We start from the raw sequence: 19,053 nt of genomic DNA, 5'->3' as shown, positions 1-19,053 counted from the left end.
GTGCAACCATTGTTGTAACTTCAAAACCAAACTTTTATGCAGTTGTGTGTTCTCCACCATCTTATTTTGTAACTCATACTCAGTATCGTATATATACAGTTGCAAGAAGCATGGTCGTGTCCCTTGTTCTGGATAAAATTCTCCAATAATATGGTACAATGATCCTTGAGCCAGAATGTATATATACTATGGCTTGTTGTAGCTAACTGTTCGTCTATGTGTATACGCACGAAGTGAAAAAAAACATGGTTGTAACCACAAATGTATTTCCTGAAATGGTTTCTTTCTGCAAAAGGGTTTAAGAAGATTTCAAGTAATTCATATGGAGCATTTACTTGTGGCAAAGAGATTTTTTCTCCATTGCTACACATGTCAAATGTTTCATGGTGAAATAGACGTGCATTATAGTGGGTACATCTCCTTGGAGTGGGTAGTGTAGTCTGAAGCACGCTTGCATTCTCTTGAAAATTTCGAGCACAATTGGGGGATATTTAGACATGGTGTCTAATTTTTGCACTCGCATAGGTAAATAAAATATAATGTTTTAGAATTTTTTTAGCATGTGCCAATAAGTGTATGGTTAGGTATTCAGAAAGAATTCATTAATTATTTCATATTTTTCAAATAGTAGAATAAAGAGTGATTTGAATATGAATACAACTTTCCAATTGAAGAATATTTTTTAGTAGAATAAAGAGTGATTTAAATATGAATACAACTTTTCAATTGAAGAATATTTTTTAAAAAATAAACGTAATTTTACGTAATGTCTTTTTCTAAATTTTTCTATAGCCTAAAAATCTTATAAAATTGTCATAGTTTAAAATTTTAGGTAATATATAAGGTAAAATATTCAATAGAGTAGATTTTTATTCTCAACTATACTAAATATATAAAAAATATTTTCAAAATGATATGCTTCTTTTAAAAGTTTTGAATATCGTCTATTAATTTATAATATTTTTAATTTAATTTTTTAAATTTATTATGACAAATTAATGATATGATGAGAATTTTGTCCATTAAAATTATGAAAATATTTTTAAAAATTATTAGTTTATTTATTGTATTTTATTTTGTTATTTTTTTAGATGTTTATGTTAATATTTCTTACATTATTAAATTTTAATTTGATAAGTTTTTTTATCATCAATGGTTTATTATCTAGTTACAATAATTTAATTAAGATTTATTTTTTATCACTAAATAATGTTATGTGTATCATGGTTATTGCCATTAGACAATATTTGTAATAGCATTTTTGTAGTTCGTACTTAAATTAGTTATTCAATAAAAATTTATTCAATAACTCATAAAAATATATACAACGTTATCTATATTTTTAATTTGAGAATTTTTAATTTAATTACCTATTGACTTGTAATATTTAATATAGTACTTAGTTTTTTTTTAAGAAATTAGAACACATTTTATCATGACCAAAATTTACTATTTATTAAATTCTTAATTGGATAAAGATTCTATAATAAAAAGATCCATATAATTTGTACAATACATTAATTAATACATGAGATAAAATAAGACATATTTTTATACTATTTTTTAATCGTTATTTTTGTGTTTAAGTTAGATCTTTTTTAGTTTTTTTCTTTAATTTTAAAAGATATATGTTGTTACCAAAATTTTATTACAAAGTTATTGTTATGATTAGTCTTATGAATTTATTGCCTATTTAAAATTTTTAGTATTTGTTAATTAATTATTTTATTTTTTTATTATAGAATTTATAATTTTGTTTGTCATTAGGCATTTTATATAGTTATGTACAATAACAAATCTTTTAATTTATTAAATACAAAAAATATTTTAAATAAATATTATATGATAAAGATAAAGAGTACTAACTATTCATATATTGCATAGCTTCTAGCATTGTTTGTAGCTGGTTCATTATAAAAGATTGATTGAGGCATTGAATTAGTAGCAGTGGTGTCTCAACCTACACTTATACAAAAAAATTACAAACTTTATATGTTGTAGATTTTTTTAAAAAATTAAAAATTAATTATCAAAAATAAATTAAATCATGTAAATTAAGTTTATTAATTTTGTTAATCCTCTATATTAAGATTTAATGTATAAGCAAAATAACTTAAATTAACGTTATTACATGTTTTAAATATATAAGGTACTAATCAGTTAGGTCATCACCACATTTGTTATTTGAACTAGCTCCATTATCATGTGTTTTTAGACCTATATTCTTAAAGAGCAATACAGATAATAAGTATAATTTAAATTCATGAAAGTAAAATTAGTTATCATAATAAAAGTTAATTTTTATGTTGTGTAAAGGTGATTTTAATTATTTTTAATTTGTTTAATTTTAATGTGTTTAATAGAATAGATTTTTATTCTGAAATAAATAGTATTTTTAGAATAATATACTTCTATAGTATTTTTTTTATTGATTTTTTTCAAAGGTTTAAATATCGTCCTTTAATTTGTGATATTTTTAAATTTATTTTTTAATTTATTCTGATAAATTAGCAATGTGATGAGTATTTTGTCAGATTGCAAAAATATTATTAAAAAAATAGTATATTTGTTGTACTTTAATTTATCTTAGTTTTTTGTATTTATGTTAACATTTTTCATCAAAAATTTATTATATACTTATTATTAATAAATTAATATGTAATAATAAATGATGTTATGTGTCTCATGATTATTTTCATTGGCTTATTTAGTAGCATTTCTTTATAGTTAGTATTCAAATTAGTTATTCAATTAAAATTGGTTTAGTAACTCATATATATAAATACATAAAGCGTTATCTATGTTTTTAGTTATAGAATTTGAAAAATTTTTTATCTATTCACTACTTGTAATATTTAATATAATATCTAGACTTTTTAAACAATTATGACCCATTTTATCGTTATCAAATTTTATCATTCGCCAAATTTTTAATTGGACAAAGATTTTATAATAAGAAGGATTAATTTTTATTTATGCCATATATTTTTAAATACATGAAATTAAATATCAATATTTTTGTACTCTTCTTTTATTGTTGTGTTTGTATTTAAGTTAGCTTTTTTTCCTGATTTTATTTTAAAATTATAAAAATATATACTATTACCAAAACTTTAAAATATGAAAATATAAATTAAAATAAAAATAAAAAAATTAAATTAAAGTATATTAAAAATCATTATGCTGCATTAATTTAACACAATATATAAATATATTTTGATAATAAAATTATTAGGATAAACTTTAATATAAAAATACTATTTATATCTTATCAGTGTTGTGTGTTATACTAGATCAACGAATTGAATTAAAAGTATTTGAGAGATTTTTGTAATTATCTTATAAAATAGTACTTTTGTATATAAAATGATTTCATAAAAAACAACAACATGTGGTATGAGAACCAGAGGTTCTCAGTATGGTAACAGTGTCTAATATGTAAGATATAATGTTTCAAGATGCCAAAAGCAATCTTAAAACTTCACATCGATACAGATATTTTAGCTTAAAGAAATAAATAACTTAAAACCATAAACAGGTAATCTAGTTTAAGGGATTTCTAACTATTACTAAAACGCCACTGTCCCAAAGCCTTCACCAACCTATCCTCCGTGCGATCCCATCGCCACTGCCTATGACTTACCTCTGAATGATAAGACTTACCAAATCCCAGTATAAGAATATCATATAATTTAGTCACAGTGATCACTGCTCAAGTCCATTAATACTCATCATAGTCAATCTCATCCACCACAATCATTCATGTCTCTCAATTCATTATCACCTCCAACGCTCCGCCAAGACACTCAAGCTATCCCACCCACAGAACTTTGCAAGCCTAAGTCTTCCTCTTTTAAAATTAAACAGAAATTTCCTAATTTAAGTTACTAATCCATCCCACTAGCCTCAAAGTCCTATCATTAGCTAAGAGTCTTAAATAGAAGTTACAGAAGTTTAGAAAGATAGAGAAACTTGAAAATGAAGGAAAACAATTTTTCAGCAAAATAGGGGTTACGCATGCCTCTGTCCCGAGCACACATGGGTGCGAAAACGGGTGGTCTCATACGCGACACCTCCCTCGCGTACACGAGTATCCAAAACAGAATGGAATTCCCGCGTCGCGTGTTAAAAACTCGCGTACGCATGCCTCAAAATACATGCTCGTGTATGCATGCTAGTGCCCGCGTACCCAAGAGCACTTGGCAGTGGCCAATGCTCGCGTCGCGTGCACTGGTTCACGTACACATGCACTCCCAGACTTAGAAAATTTTATAAGGTGCAGAAATCAGATTTTTATACCAAATTTCAAATGCGTATAACTTTTTCGTCTTAAAACATTTTTTGTCTATTCTTCAAACGTCTTAAAGCTCTCGGACCAAACTTTCATTTAAATCAAATTTTACAAAAAACAAAGGTGAGGAGGCCAAGTTATATCTCACCAAAGTTCATCAAAAATCACGTTTTACAAAATGTGATAAGTTCTTTGATTTTTCCAAAACTTCAAAAGCAACCTAATTCAAATACATTCTCATCCATATCTAAACTTACCATTTAACACCCACAATTGGACCCTTATGTTCCGTCACTTACCACTTCACTTCCTCTATGGTTTTCACACCTAATCATCATTCAATTCACCAATCCTTCAATCAAATTACAACAACATCATCCATCAATAATGCTCCATACATATAATCATCATTAATCATCTGACATCATTATATTAGCATTCCATCACAATCATATCTCAACTCATACCATTTATTTAATGTCCATCAACATGCATATAACACAATCACAATTCAATCAACCATATATTCAATTCAATCCTATCATATGGTCCACTAACCTAAGCGTCACAAAACATTACATATTTCATAGAAAAAATTGAAATCATACCTTGATCAATTCCCACACACCTCAAAACACCAAGCAAGGCCACCAAGCTCAATCTCAAATCTCAAGACCGCCAAACTCACTCTAGCAAATACCAAACATCAATCTAACATCATATAATAATATACAAAATTAACACTAGGACTAACCAAAATATCAAACCACAAGGGTTTGAAGAGACTTACCTTGTCTGATGGTATTAGGGGAAAAATCTAATAATATTTCAATGCTAGATCACCCCTAAACAACCAAAATCACAAAATTTATTAATCTACTCAAATAGAACCTAAAAAGTGAAATATGATAGGGCAGAAAACTGGAGCATAAAACGCGAGTTTTTACTAGAGAAAATTAGTTATAAATGACGGGCCGTGACTGCAAATAGCATGCGAATCGGAGCACCGTAGCTTAAGATACAAGCGAAAGAAGAAAGAGATGAATATTATTTTTCTCTCTTCTCTTCTCACATCAGTTCAACTGCTAGGGTTATGTTCTTGGGTGAAATAAGGCTGAATTAGCTTCATTAACATGCTTATATATGTTAGGCTTGGGTTTGGTCCAACCTACTTAGTGTTTTTAGTCCGTTTGACCCAACTTTAGGCCAAAACCTTTAAAATTAGTGTCCGATTTTTAATTCTAAATATTTTTCTAAATTTTTCTACTATTTTTATTATTCTCTCATAGTACCAGACAGATTTAAGCCGATATTGTCGGCTAAATTACCGGTACGCATTTTTACGTAATTTTTAGTGGAAAATTACATTTTTCCACTTAGAAAAATTTACTGAATTCAAATCTTACCGTTAAATTTTTAAATTAAGATTTCTAAAATTTTTAACCTATTTTGGATAATTAAATTATTTTATCTAAGCGATTGATTTAGTTTTGATTCTTACACATTTTGGTTGTAAAATTAGTAATAGATAATAGATAACAGATATAATAAATGTGAGAGAGATAGAAAAATGAAGAGGAAGGATGAGAGAATTTTTTAATTTTTGAAGAAAAGATTTGATTTCAATTGTAACGAGAAAGTGACATATGACACATTTTGGTTAAAATTAATAATATATAATAGATAATAGATAATAGATAATATATAAAGGATTAATTTGTAATTAAAACTAAATAAGGACTAATTGACAATTATTAAAAACTTAAATAATATGTTTTGTTATTAGGACCATTTAATAGTCCAAACATTATGGGACCATCGAATCTTTTGTCCGTAGTCTTGGGACAAAGAAAAGACAAGTTGTTACTTGTAATTTATTATGTAAGTCATATTTTGAACGACACGCAGAAGAATTGCACAACAATTGAGAAGGAGTTATTAGCCATAGTATTTGCTTTTGATAAATTTAGATTTTATTTAATTAGTTCAAAAGTAATAATCTACACTGATCGTTCTTCTTTTAAGTATCTTTTGTCTAAATAGGATGCCAAGCCAAGATTGATAAGATAGGTCTTTTTGCTTCAAGAATTTGATGTGGAAATCCATGATAGAAAAAGGACAGAGAATCCAGTGACGGACCATCTATCTAGAATTCATCTCGAAAAAACTCAAACACCACAAATACCCCTCCAAGAAGAATTCCCAGATGAACAACTCCTAGTCATTAGAGTTATGTCATGGTTTGTTGATATGGCTAACTACAACGTTGGGAGAATCATTTCTAAGGAATATAATCAGGATAAAAAAAAGAAAGCCAATTCAAGATTCCTAATACTTCATATGGGATGACCCTTATCTCTTTAAAAGATATTCTGACAACATCATATGGAGGTGCATTCCTGAAGAAGAAATCCAAGGAGTGTTATGGCACTGTTACGATTCAGACTATGGTGACCACTTTAGTAGAGAAAGAATGGCTGCTAAAAGTGCTTCAATCTGGCCTCTATTGGCCCACTCTTTTCAAGAATGTCCGATCTTTTATTGAAAAATGAGATAGATGACAGAGATCCAAAAATCTATCTCCGAGAAATGAGATGCCGCAAAACTTCATACTTGAAGTGGAGTTGTTTGATGTATGGGAGTTGATTTTATGGGGTCTTTTCCCTCCTCAAACTCAAATATCTACATTCTAATGGCTGTTGATTGTATGTCTAAGTGGGTGGAAGCCATGTCAACACCTAGTAATGATGCTAAGGTTGTGATTAACTTTTTGAGAAAGACAATTTTCAACAGATTTAGAGTTCCAAAAGAAAAACTAATTAGTGATGGAAGAATCCATTTCTATAACAAGCAACTTAAAACTCTTCTTCAAAAAATAAGGTGAGACACAAGGTAGTAACCCCATATCATCCGCAAAGCAGTGGACAAGTAAAGGTGTCCAACCGAGACTTAAAATTTTTTTTGGAGAAGATGGTCAACGCCTCTAGAAAGGATTAGTCCAGAAAAATTAGAGATGCCCTTTAGGCTTACCGGATAACTTTCAAAACCTCAATTGGGATGTCACCTTACTAACTAGTTTATGGCAAAGTATGTCATTTACCTAAATTAGAGGATAGAGTGTTTTGGGCAATCAAGTTCTTGAACTTTGATGCCAAGGCAGTGGGTGAAAAAAGACTTCTTCAACTCAATGAGTTTGATGAATTTTAAAATCAAGTATACGATAATGGCCAAGGAGAGAACAAAAAGGTGGCATGACAAGAAAATCCTCTCAAAAGAATTCTAACTAGGCCAGAAAGTCTTGTTGTTTAACTTACAGCTAAAGCTATTTCCTGGAAAATTGAGAACAATGTGGTCTAGATCATTTACAGTAAGTAAAATGTTCCCCTATGGGCATATTGAAGTAATGGAGGAAAATACTAGAAGAGGGTTTATAGTCGACAGATAGAGATTGAAGCCATATCTTGGAGAAGAAGTTCATCGGCAAAAATCAACCCAATTCCTATCTTGAGAAGCCTCAATTGTCAAGCTAGTAACATTAAAAGAGCACTTGTTAGGAGGTAAGCTAACTCATTAGTATCTTGTACTTATTCCTTAATTTTGCTTTTAATTTGGTTTTCTAGTTAATCATAAAATCTATGAAGAAAACAGAGAGATATAACTCCTAGTGAAAGCTTCAAGTGGGAGAGCCTAGCACCCAAACAAAAGAAGCTCCTAAGGGAGCAAGAGCCCAGTGCCCATGCTACAGGCTCCTCTGGAGCCTGGCACCAAGGGTGCATTTGTAACAACCTATCACACTAAGATTCACCCTATAGCCATAAAGCAAAGGCGATAGAGTATCATAACAGTTCTAAAACTCCATACAATAGTATATAATTAAGAAATAGTATAACTAGATGCTTGATGAAATGAATAAAGGATCAAAGATACATAGAACAGGAATACAAAGCGTGAAGCGTTCACACACGATATGTAACACCCTACCACACAAAACTTTATGCTTAGGACGTAAATCAGAGGTGATGAGGTATTATGACCTCTAAGAAAAAAATACATATATAGATATATTGAAAAAAGGAATTAACTAGGAGCATTGAAGAAAAAATAAACGAAATACAAACAAGACAGCGCAACACTCACAATAAGATAAATGTGGGAAGGTAGGTGAGATCGAGCGGAAAAGATAACATATATATGAGATCAGAGTACCAAAGGTACAAATAACAAGCTCTAGGTCCGGCTTGCGAAGCAAAGGCCGACCAGAGTATACATATACATATATATAACCCAAAAGAGTAGCCTCAAAACACATATTTCCCCAAGTCAACATCTAGCAGGGACAAATACAAAATACAAGGGTGGAGAATCTATATACATTTATACAAAGCATAAAACAAAATACAGTAATCCCATAATAACCAAATTTGTTTGCAGAGAAAACTCCAGATGCTGACCGAGGCGCATCTCGACCTGCATATGAAAAATGATAACATATATATGGAATGAGAATCAGAGGTTCTCAGCATGGTATTGGTACCCACATGTATAATATATAAGATCACGGGAAAGTCAGAGGCGATCCTAGAACTCCGATACTCAGATTAAAAGCTTACATATTAAACTGGAAACCATAAACAGGGTAATCGTCTAAGGCTCTTAGTTCTAACTCAATCACTGACTTAATTCCAATTTATTCTCTCAATCTTTCGACTTCCTCCAATCCTCCAAAACTTCGATGGATTTACCCTCATCACTCCTCCGCTAGACGAGAGGCATCTCAATTGCACAGACAAACAAAGTAGACAAAAAAACACAAGTAGGATATAGTTATAACAGGTAGCAAGTATAGGGTAACATAATAATCACAATGGCAAACGCAAGTGAAGCATAGCAAACAAAACAAACATATACAGATGATGTATGCCTATCCTATGGACGATGAGTGATGAGCGGATAATTTATAAGCTTTTTAGCATTGTTTTTAGGTAGTTTTTTCTAGGATCTAGCTACTTTTAGGGATGTTTTTATTAGTTTTTATGCAAAATTCACATTTCTGGACTTTACTATGAGTTTATGTATTTTTCTATGATTTCAGGTATTTTCTGGCTGAAATTGAGGGACCTGAGCAAAAATCAGATTCAGGCTGAAAAAGGACTGTTGATGTTATTGGATTCTGACCTCCCTACACTCAGAATGGATTTTCAGGAGCTACAAAACTCCAAATGGCGCGCTCTCAACTGCGTTGGAAAGTAGACATCCAGGGATTTCCAGAAATATATAATGGTTTATACTTTGTTCGAGTTTATACGATGCAAACTGGCGTTCAACGCCAGTTTCATGCTGCATTCTGGAGTAAAACGCCAGAAACACGTCACAAACCAGAGTTAAATGCCAAAAACATGTTACAACTTGGTGTTTAACCCCAAGAGAAGCCTCTGCATATGTAAAGCTCAAGCTCAGCCCAAGCACAGATCAAAGTGGGCCCCGAAAGTGGATTTCTGCACTAAGACTTATTTTTGTAAACCCTACTAGCTAGTATAGTATAAATAGAACTATTTACTATTGTATTAGGCATCTGGTCCTATCTTGTCTTGTCTTTTGTAGAGGCTGGCCATTCGGCCATGCCTGGACCTTGATCACTTATGTATTTTCAATGGTGGAGTTTCTACACACCATAAATTAAGGTGTGGAGCTCTGCTGTACCTCGAGTTTTAATGCAAAGTACTAATGTTTTCTATTCAATTCAAGCTTATTCTTTTTTCTAAGATATTCGCTACACTTCAACCTGATGGATGTGATGATCCGTGACACTCATCATCATCTGTCCTTATGAACGTGTGCCTGACAACCACTCCTGTTCTACCTTAGATCGAGTGCATATCTCTTGGATTCCTTAATCAGAATCTTCGTGGTATAAGCTAGAATCCATTGGCAGCATTCTTGAGAATTCGGAAAGTCTAAACCTTATCTGTGGTATTCCGAGTAGGATTCAAGGATTGAATGACTGTGACGAGCTTCAAACTCGCGATTGTTGGACGTAGTGACAGACGCAAAAGAATCACTGGATTCTATTCCGACATGATCGAGAACCGACAGATGATTAGCTGTGCTGTGATAGAGCATTTGAACCATTTTCACTGAGAGGATGGGAAATAGCCATTGACAATGGTGATGCCCTACATACATCTTGCCATGGAAAGGAGTATGAAGGATTGCATGAAGGCAGTAGGAAAGCAGAGATTCAAGAGGGATATAGCATCTTCATGCACTTATCTGAAATTCCTACCAATGAATTACATAAGTATCTCTATCTTTATTTTATGCTTTATTTATCTTATATTCAAAAACCATTATAACCATTTGAATCCGCCTAACTGAGATTTACAAGATGACCATAACTTGCTTCATACCAACAATCTCTGTAGGATTGACCCTTACTCACGTAAGGTATTACTTGGACGACCCAGTGCACTTGCTGGTTAGTTGTGCGAAGTTGTGATAAAGTGTGATTCACGTTTGAGAGCTCCAAGTCTATTGGTGCCATTTTTTATGATCACAATTTACGCGTACCAAGTTTTTGGCACCGTTGCCGGGGATTGTTTGAGTTTGGACAACTGACGGTTCATCTTGTTGCTCAGATTAGGTAATTTTCTTTTCAAAAAGTTTTCAAAATTTTTTCAAAAAATTTTTATTTATTTTTGTTTTCCAAAAAGAAAGTTTCAAAAAATCCGAAAAAAATTATAAAATCATAAAAATAAAAAATATTTTGTGTTTCTTGTTTGAGTCTAGTGTCAATTTTTAAGTTTGGTATCAATTGCATGTTTTTAAAATTTATGCATTTTTTTTAAAATTCATGCATGATGTTCTTCATGATCTTTAAGTTGTTCTTGATAAGTCTTCTTGTTTGATCTTCATATTTTCTTGTTTTGTGTCTTTTGTTATTTTTCATATGCATTTTTGCATTCATAGTGCCTAAGCATGAAAAATTTCTAAGTTTGGTGTTTTGCATGTTCCTCTTTTCTTGAAAATTTTTCAAAAATAAGTCTTGATGTTCATCTTGATCTTCAAAGTGTTCTTGGTGTTCATCTTGACATTTATAAGTGTTCTTGCATGCATCATGTGTTTTGATTCATAATTTTCATATTGTGAGTCAATTTTTGTGTTTTTCTCTCTCCTCATTAAAAATTAAAAAATAAAAAATATCTTTTCCTTATTTTACTCAAAAATTCGAAATCTTTAGGTTGACTTAGTCAAAAAATTTTAAAATTAGTTGTTTCTTGATAGTCAAGTCAAGATTTCAATTTTAAAAATCTTATCTTTTCAAAATCTTTTTTAAAATCAAATCTTTTTCATTTTTCTTATTATTTTTTGAATTTTTTCTTATTTGATTTTCAAAATCTTTTTCTTATCTTTATTTCAAAATTTCAAAAACTTTACTAACAATTAATGTGATTGATTCAAAAATTCGAAGTTTGTTACTTTCTTGTTAAGAAAGGTTCAATCTTTAAATTCTAGAATCATATCTTTTTGTTTCTTGTTAGTCAAGATCAAATTTTAATTTTAAAAATCAAATCTTTTCCAAAATATCTTTTTTCAATCATATCTTTTCAAAATATCTTTTTCAAATCATATCTTTTTCAAAATCAATTTCAAAAATCTTTTCTAACTTCTTATCTTTTCAAAATTGATTTTCAAATCTTTTTCAATTAACTTTTTGTTTGTTTCTTATCTTTTTCAAAACCACCTAACTACTTTTCTCTCTCTAATTTTCAAAAATTCCTTCCTCTTTTTCAAAATTCTTTTTAATTAACTAATTGTTTTAAATTTTTAATTTTAATTCTATTTCTTCCCTTAATTTTCGAAAATCACTAACCATTTTTCAAAAACAATTTTCAAAATTCTCTCCCTCTCATCTTCTTCGATTTATTTATTCATTTACTAATACTTCTTTTCATCTCAAAAATTCGAACCCTCTTCTCTCTTCTGTGTTCGATTTTTTCTTTTATTTCCTCTATTCTCCTCTTTTTCTACTCACATAAAGGAATCTCTATACTGTGACACAGAGGATTCCTCTTCTCTCTTTGTTTTCTTCTCTTTCATATGAGTAGGAACAAGAAAAAAGACATTCTTGTTGAAGCTGATCCTGAACCTGAAAGGACCTTGAAGAGGAAGCTAAGAGCAGCTAAAGCACAGTAATCTGAAGAGGACCTAACTGAAATTTTTGAACAGGAAAAGGATATGGCAGCCGAACCCAACAACAACAATGCAAGGAAGATGCTTGGTGATTTTACTACACCAAATTCCAACTTACATGGAAGAAGCATCTCAATCCCTGCCATTGGAGCAAACAACTTTGAGCTAAAGCCTCAGTTAGTTTCTCTGATGCAACAGAACTGCAAGTTTCATGGACTTCCATCAGAAGATCCTTTTCAGTTCTTAACTGAATTCTTGCAGATCTGTGATACTGTTAAGACCAATGGGGTTGATCCCGAGGTCTACAGGCTTATGCTTTTCCCTTTTGCTGTAAGAGACAAAGCTAGAGTATGGTTGGACTCTCAACCTAAAGATAGCCTGAACTCTTGGGATAAGCTGGTCACGGCCTTCTTGGCCAAGTTCTTTCTTCCTCAAAAGCTAAGTAAGATTAGAGTGGATGTTCAAACCTTCAGACAGAAAGAAGGTGAATCCCTATATGAAGCTTGGGAGAGATACAAGCAACTAACCAAAAATTGTCCTTCTGACATGCTTTCAGAATGGACCATCCTGGTTATATTCTATGATGGTCTGTCTGAATTATCTAAGATGTCATTGGACCACTCTGCAGGTGGATCCATTCACCTAAAGAAAATGCCTGCAGAAGCTCAAGAACTCATTGACATGTACACCTCTGAGAGGAATCCTGTGAGTAATGGGATGCCTCAGAAGAGGAGAGTTCTTGAAATTGATACTCTAAATGCCATATTGGCTCAGAACAAAATATTGACTCAGCAAGTCAACATGATTTCTCAGAGTCTGAATGGATGGAAAAATGCTTCCAGCAGTACTTAAGAGGCATCTTCTGAAGAAGAAGCTTATGATACTGAGAACCCTACAATGGCAGAGGTAAATTACATGGGTGAATCCTATGGGAACACCTATAATTCCTTATAGAGAAACCATCCAAATTTCTCATGGAAGGATCAATAAAGGCCCCAACAAGGCTTTAATAATGGTGGAAGAAACAGGCTTAGCAATAGCAAGCCTTTTCCATCATCTTCTCAGCAATAGACAGAGAATTCTGAGCAGAACCCCTCTAACTTATCAAACATAGTCTCTGATCTATCTAAGGCCACTTTAAGTTTCATGAGTGAAACAAGGTCCTCCATTAGAAATTTGGAGGCACAAGTGGGCCAGCTGAGTAAGAAAATCACTGAAACCCCTCCTAGTACTCTCCCAAGCAATACAGAAGAGAATCCAAAAAGAGAGTGCAAGGCTATTGACATAATCACAATGGCCGAATCCAAATAGGAGAAAAAGGACGTGAATCCCAGTGAGGAAGACCTCCTGGGATGTCCTCTGAACAAAAAAGAGTTCCAAACTGAGGAACTAGAGACCATAGAGATTTCATTAAACCTCCTTTTATCATTGATGAGCTCTGAGAACTATTCTTCCTCTTAAGAGGATGAAGATGCAACTGAAGAGCAGGTTGCTCAATATCTAGGAGCCATCATGAAGCTAAAATGCCAAGTTGTTTGGTAATGAGACTTGGGAAGGTGAACCTCCCTTGCTCGTTAGTGAACTAGATACATGGGTTCAGTAAACTCTACCTCAAAAGAAACAAGATCCTGGTAAATTCTTGATATTCTGTACCATAGGCACCATGACCTTTAAGAAGGCTCTGTGTGACCTGGGGTCAGGTATAAATCTTATGCCACTCTCTGTAATGGAGAAGCTGGGGATCTTAGAGGTACAAGCTGCAAGAATCTCATTAGATATGGCAGACAAGTCAATAAAACAAGCTTATGGATTAGTAGAGGACGTGTTGGTAAAGGTTAAAGGCCTTTACATCCCTGCTGATTTCATAATCTTAGACACTGGAAAGGATGAAATTGAATCCATCATTCTTGGAAGATCTTCCTAGCCACAGCAGGAGCTGTGATTGATGTTGACAGAGGAGAGTTAGTCCTTCAATTAAATGGGGACTACCTTGTGTTTAAAGCTCAAGGTTGTCCTTCTGTAAACATGGAAAAGAGGCACGATAAGCTTCTCTCAATACAGAGTCAAACAAAGCCCCCACAATCAAACTCTAAGTTTGGTGTTAGGAGGCCACAACCAAACTCTAAGTTTGGTGTTGAACCCCCACATTCAAACTCTAAGTTTGGTATTGGGAGGTCCCAATAATGCTCTGAACATTTGTGAAGCTCCATGAGAGCTCACTGTCAAGCTAATGACATTAAAGAAGCACTTTTTGGGAGGCAACCCAATTTTTATTTATCTATATTTTTATTGTTTTTTATGTTTTATTAGGCTCATGATTATGTGGAGTTACAAAATAATTGCTAAAATTAAAAACAGAATAAAAAACAGCTGAAGAAATAGCACACCCTGGAGGAAGAGCTTACTGGCGTTTAAACGCCAGTAAGGAGCATCTGACTGGCGTTCAACACTAGAACAGAGCATGAATCTGGCGTTGAACTCCAGAAACAAGCAGCAGTCTGGCGTTTAAACGCCAGGATTGCACCCTGAGGAAAGCTGGCGTTTAACGCCAGCAACAAGCATCAGGCTGGTGTTAAATGCCAGAAACATGCTACATTTGGGCGTTTAATGCCAGAAACAAGCTTTAGTCTGGTGTTAAATGCCAGGATTGCATGCAGAGGGCATTTTACACGCCTAATTGGTGCAGGGATGATAAATTCTTGACACCTCAGGATCTGTGGACCACACAGGATCACCTCAGGATCTGTGGACCCTACAGGATCCCCACCTACTTCAATTCACCCTCTCTCTTCTTCACCCAATCCAATAACACTCTTCCCCATGCACCATTCACCAATCACCTCAATCTCTCTTTCCCATCACCTCTTCACCACTCACATCCATCCACTCTTCCCCATAAACCCCACCTACCTTCAAATTCAAAATCTCTTTCCCACCCAAACCCACCCTAAATGACTGAACCCTAACCCCTCTCCCTCCACTATATAAACCCCTCCACACTTCTTCATTTTCACACAACACAACCCTCTCTTCTCCCTCTTGGCCGAATACACATCTCTCTCTCTCTCCTCCATATCTTCTTCTTCTTCATCTATTCTTTCTTCTTTTGCTCGAGGGCGAGCAACATTCTAAGTTTGGTGTGGTAAAAGTATAGCTTTTTTATTTTTCTATAACCATTGATGGCACCTAAGGCCAGAGAAACCTCTAGAAAGAGGAAAGGAAAGACAAAAGCTTCCACCTCCGAGTCATGGGAGATGGAGAGATTCATCTCAAAAGCCCATCAAGACCACTTCTATGAGGTTGTGGCCAAGAAGAAGGTGATCGCTGAGGTCCCTTTCATGCTAAAAAAATGAGTATTTGGAGATCCGACATGAGATCCAAAGAAGAGGTTGGGAAGTTCTTACCAACCCCATTCAACAAGTTGGAATCTTAATGGTTCAAGAGTTCTATGCCAATGCATGGATCACTAGGAACCATGATCAACGCATGAACCCAAACCCAAAGAATTGGCTTACAATGGTTCGGGGGAAATGCTTAGATTTTAGTCTGAAAAATATAAGGTTGGCATTTAACTTGCCTATGATGCAAGAAGATGCACGCCCCTACACTAGAAGGGTCAACTTTGATCAAAGGTTGGACCAAGTCCTCACGGACATATGTGTGGAAGGAGCTCAATGGAAAAGAAACTCAAAAGGCAAGCCGGTTCAATTGAGAAGACTGGACCTTAAGCCTGTGGCTAGAGGATGGTTGGAGTTCATCCAACGCTCCATCATCCCCACTAGCAACCGATCCGAAGTAACTGTGGATCAGGCCATCATGATCCATAGCATCATGATTGGAGAGGAAGTAGAAGTTCATGAAGTCATCTCTCTAGAACTCTACAAAGTAGCCGAAAAGCCCTCCACCTTGGTAAGGCTAGCTTTTCCTCATCTCATTTGCCATCTATGCTACTTAGCTGAAGTTGTCATAGAAGGAGACATCCTCATTGAAGAGGACAAGCCCATCACTAAGAAGAGGATAGAGCAAACAAGAGAGCCTATTCATGGATCTCAAGAGACGCATGAGGAAGCTCATCATCAAGAATTCCCTGAGGTGCCTCAAGGGATGCATTCCCCCCCCCAAACAACTATTCGGAACAACTCAACACTTTTCTAGAAGGATTGAGTCATGACATGAACCAATTAAGGGTGGAACACCAAGAACACTCTATCATTATCAATGAGATTAGAGAAGACCAAAGAGCTATGAGGGAGGAGCAACAAAGGCAAGGAAGAGACATAGAGGAGCTCAAGAACACCATTGGTCCTTCAAGGAGAAGGCGCCACCATCACTAAGGTGGACTCATTTCTTAACTTCCTTGTTCTTTTCTCTCTGTTTTTCAGTTTTTAAGCTTCATGTTTGTCTATGTTTGTGTCTTTTTTACATGATCATTAGTGTCTAGTAACTATGTCTTAAGGCTATGAATAATTCCATGAATCCATCACCTTTCTTAAATGAAAAATGTTTTTAATTTAAAAGAACAAGAAGTACATGAGTTTCGAATTAATCCTTGAAATTAGTTTAATTATATTGATGTGGTGACAATACTTTTTGTTTTCTGAATGAATGCTTGAATAGTGCATATTTTTGATCTTGTTGTTTATGAATGTTAAAATTGTTGGCTCTTGAAAGAATGATGAAAAGGAGAAATGTTATTGATAATCTGAAAAATCATGAAATTGATTCTTGAAGTAAGAAAAAGCAGTGAAAAAGAAAAAGCTTGCGAAAAAAAAGTGACGAAAAAAAAGAAAAAGAAAAAAAAGCAAGCAGAAAAAGCCAATAGCCTTTAAAACCAAAAGGCAAGGGTAAAAAGGATCCAAGGCTTTGAGCATCAATGGATAGGAGGGCCCAAGGAAATAAAATCCAGGCCTAAGCGGCTAAATCAAGCTGTCATGCTTGTGGCATGCAGGTCCAAGTGAAAAGCTTGAGACTGAGTGGTTAAAGTCGTGATCCAAAGCAAAAAGAGTGTACTTAAGAGCTCTGGACACCTCTAACTGGGGACTTTAGCAAAGCTGAGTCACAATCTGAAAAGGTTCACCCAGTCATGTGTCTGTGGCATTTATGTATCTGGTGGTAATATTAGAAAACAAAGTGCTTAGGGCCACAACCAAGACTCATAAAAGTAGCTGTGTTCAAGAATCAACATACTTAACTAGCAGAATCAATAACACTATCTGAACTCTGAGTTCCTATGGATGACAATCATTCTAAACTTCAAAGGATAAAGTGAGATGCCAAAACTGTTCAGAAGCAAAAAGCTACAAGTCCCGCTCATCTAATTAGAACTAATATTCATTGATATTTTGAGATTTATAGTATATTCTCTTCTTTTTATCCTATTTGATTTTCAGTTGCTTGGGGACAAGCAACAATTTAAGTTTGATCTTGTGATGAGCAGATAATTTATACGCTTTTTGGCATTATTTTTAGGTAGTTTTTAGTAGGATCTAGCTACTTTTAGGGATGTTTTTATTAGTTTTTATGCAAAATTTACATTTCTGGACTTTACTATGAGTTTGTGTGTTTTTCTGTGATTTCAGGTATTTTCTCGCTGAAATTGAGGGACTTGAGCAAAAATCTGATTCAGGCTGAAAAAGGATTGCAGATGCTGTTGGATTTTGACCTCCCTGCACTCGGAATCGATTTTCTGAAGCTACAAATCTCCAAATGGCATGCTCTCAACTGCGTTGGAAAGTAGACATCCAAGGCTTTCCAGAAATATATAATTGTTAATACTTTTTTTTGAGTTTAGATGACGCAAACTGGCGTTCAACGCCGGTTCCATGCTGCATTCTGGAGTAAAACTCCAGAAACACGTCACAAACCAGAGTTAAATGCCAAAAACACGTTACAACTTGGTGTTTAACCCCAAGAGAAGCCTCTGCACGTGTAAAGCTCAAGCTCAACCCAAGCACACACCAAATTGGGTCCCAGAAGTGTATTTCTGCACTAAGACTTTTTTTTGTAAACCCTAGTAACTAGTTTAGTATAAATAGAACTATTTACTATTGTACTAGGCATCTGGTCCTGTCTTGTCTTGTCTTTTGTGTAGGCTGGCCATTCGGCCATGCCTGGACCTTGATCACTTATGTATTTTCAATGGTGGAGTTTCTACAGTACGCGATAGATTAAGGTGTGGAGCTCTGCTGTACCTCGAGTTTTAATGCAAAGTACTACTGTTTTCTATTCAATTCAAGCTTATTCTTATTCTAAGATATTCACTGCACTTCAACCTGATGGATGTGATGATTCATGACACTCATCATCATCCATCCTTATGAACGCGTGCTTGACAATCACTCCCTTTCTACCTTAGATCGAGTGCATATCTCTTGGATTCCTTAATCAGAATCTTCGTGGTATAAGCTAGAACCCATTGGCAGCATTTTTGAGAATCCGGAAAGTCTAAACCTTGTCTGTGGTATTCTGAGTAGGATTCAAGGATTGAATGACTGTGACGAGCTTCAAACTTGCGATTGTTGGGCGTAGTGACAGACACAAAAGAATAACTAGATTCTATTCCGACATGATCG

General features: G+C 33.9%; 1 non-coding gene across 1 annotated transcript; it reads right to left on the bottom strand.

The window, feature by feature from the left end:
- Positions 1-12,925: 12,925 nt before the first annotated feature.
- On the bottom strand, positions 12,926-13,032 carry LOC112713722 (small nucleolar RNA R71). The gene has a single exon (XR_003158692.1). It is a non-coding gene; the product is annotated as a small nucleolar RNA R71 (small nucleolar RNA).
- Between the last annotated feature and the right edge of the window lie 6,021 nt (positions 13,033-19,053).

Source organism: Arachis hypogaea, chromosome 9, assembly GCF_003086295.3.
Source record: "Arachis hypogaea cultivar Tifrunner chromosome 9, arahy.Tifrunner.gnm2.J5K5, whole genome shotgun sequence".
Taxonomy (NCBI): domain Eukaryota; kingdom Viridiplantae; phylum Streptophyta; class Magnoliopsida; order Fabales; family Fabaceae; genus Arachis; species Arachis hypogaea.
Note: the sequence above shows the minus strand (reverse complement) of the source record. Positions and strands in the feature narration are given on the sequence as shown.